The sequence below is a fragment of the Echinops telfairi genome, unplaced genomic scaffold (genome assembly GCF_000313985.2).
Source record: "Echinops telfairi isolate 266 unplaced genomic scaffold, ASM31398v2 ScPeMD7_9;HRSCAF=40, whole genome shotgun sequence".
NCBI classification, from domain to species: domain Eukaryota; kingdom Metazoa; phylum Chordata; class Mammalia; order Afrosoricida; family Tenrecidae; genus Echinops; species Echinops telfairi.
The window spans coordinates 99,572,106-99,574,856 of record NW_022103906.1 but is presented as its reverse complement, the minus strand read 5'-3'; positions in this window follow the sequence as shown (position 1 = coordinate 99,574,856).

The following is a 2,751-nucleotide window of genomic DNA, read 5'->3' as shown; positions in this document are numbered from 1 at the left end:
CAGAAGAATGAAGAAAATGTGCTAAAATTTATTGTGGTGATGATGGTACAACTCTTTTTAATATGATTGGACTATTGTATGATTTGGAATTACATGCCAATAAAACGGTTTTAAAAAGCTTATCTGCATGTGATAGTAATGTTGCTTTCTGATTGCTTTAACATTATGCTCATCAACTTTACTTGGCCTGAGCACAGAGCTGGCTCTCCTCCCATCAGCTGGCCAGCAGCCGGCCTCGGGGTTTCCTGGCATCCTGGAAAGAACACCTCCAGACCGGCATCCTTTCCTGGAAGCATCTGTTTGTATTTGGTCAATGACATTCCTGGAGCCATATTTCTCTCTTCTTTATCAATTATTTTTCCAATAGTTTTATTGGCATGTAATTCATATATCATACAATTCAATAGTTCGAGCACATCAAGAAGAGTTGTACAATCATCGCAACAATCAATTTTAATCCAGTTGCTGTCTCTATAGGCATACTTATCCTGAATTTTACATATAGAAAAACATTAAAAGAAGAATCAAGAAACAAAATCAATAATAAAGTAAAACACACAAAAATCTCAATCAAAAAGAAAGCAGAAAATATTAACAACTAGAATAAATTTAAATGGATCGTAAGGGAAATCAAATGTTAGGGTGCTGAAATTTAACTAATTGCATCTGCAACAATATAGTTTGCAATGCGCTTGTTCTGATAGCACGGCTGCTCGCATCCCTGGGCCGTGGTCAGTGAGGATTTGCCAGGACCTTAATCCTCGTGTCCCTTCATTTGTGTTGTCGTTGCTTAAACTAAACAACTTTAAAATGGTCAAAAGGACATCAAATGAATAAGATATCACGTCTTGGACTTGGTAGTTAGGACTACATCTGCCAGAATCGACTTTGTTCTCTGTCTGATGACAGAACTATTCGCATTCCTCAACTTCGACCGGAGGGCATTCACCAGAGGCATAATCCCTGCAAATGGATTTGGGGCTTCCAGTGTCATCCCTAGCCTTCTGCAAACCAGGTGTTCACAATTTAAGCTCTGGTACCATTCCCGCCTTTAGATTTGGATAATAATACTTACAATCCTTGGATCACAAAAGCAGGTGTGCTTCTCCCATATGGACTTAGTTGAAAACAAACCTTTAAGACCACAGACACTACTCTTGCGGATAACTGTCTATCACCTAGCTTCTTCACCACACTTTGCTGCAGCACCCATACCTTCAGTGCTCTCGTCATTAGGGTGAGTGTCAAGCAGGGCCATATCAGAAGAACTAATTGTTCTTAAATTGGGCCTAGAATTAAGTGCAAGCCCAAATCTATTAATGCATCTATGATTTACATACAAAGGGGTAAGCCCCCCCCCAAAAAAAACCATAATTTGTTTTTCAAAGATATGTACTTTAATTTTTTTTTCTTACAAAACAACCTTATCACCTTCAAGATACTCTCCAGTGAAAATAATATATTTGTCAAATCGGTGATTACACTCTTGGAAACATTTTTCAAACTCATCTGTTTGGAGGGCTGATAGCACCTTCCTCACTTTTTTCTTCACCTCTTCTTTGCATACAATTCATTTTATTAAAAACTTTATTTTGTCTTCTCCGGGTGACATTTGAAATGCTCTGTTTGGTTCATTAATTTCATCATTTCTTCTATTCATTTGCTCTGCTCTGCATTCTACAGCAAGCTTAAGTCTTCTTCGGTACTCATTGTGGTCTTTCTTTCCTGTGTTTCTTCTTCATGTGAGATAGCCGTCATGTATGTGGACTTATGATGCTGGCAGAGAATACGGACTGCTAAAACAATAAGCGAGTTAGCTTTGGAAGAAGTAGGGCCAGAGGACTCCTGAGAGGCAAGGACGATGGAACCTTGTCTGACATCCTTTGGATGTAGGACCCGTCCCCAGAGAAGGACATCAGGCTTGGGAGAGGAGGGGGCAGGGAAAGCGAGGAAGGAAGGCCGTCAGCACGGTGATTGACACCATGGTTGCAAAACCAGCTCAAGCCCTGAGGACAGTAAGAGTGGGGCAGGGCCTGTGGCATTGCTTCCTCGGTGCATGCAGACGCACGGGATGAAACGGACTCTGTTGCAGCACGGCCACCACGTGATGTCCTTGATGTCGTCCCACCACTCCTCCGGTTCTCTGTTACTAGGGCTCACTGGGAGACGGGGAATGCAGGTGATTTTATTGTACTGACTCAGGCTCAGTTCCGACTCAATAGACAGCATGCGGCAGAACCGAGCAGCCTCTTGGCCAGCACGTCTCCACAATCGCTCTTCCTGAGTGAGCCCCTAGCTGCAGCCCCAGTGCCAGTCCTTCCTGTTGAGAGCCTTCCTCTTTGTTGCTGCACCACTGCTTTACCAAGCACGACGTCCTTCTCCGGGGACTGGTCTCTCCTGCCAAAGTCTCACCATCTTTGCCTCTAAAGAGCATGATTGGCTGTACTTCTTTCAAAACAAATTTGTTTACTCTTCAGGAAGTCCATTGTGTTTTCAATATTCTTTGCCAGCGCTATGATTCCAGGGCCTCTGCTCTTCTTCAGCCTTCCTTAGTCAAAGTCCGACTTCCACATGCACAGGAGACAACTGAAAACTACCATGGCCATCTTTTACTTTTAATCGTTTTATTAGGGGCTCACACAACTCTTATCACAATCCATACATACATCAATGGTGTAAGGCACATTTGTACATTCATTGCCCTCATCGTTCTCAAAACATTTGCTCTCCACTTAAGCCCCTGGCATCAGG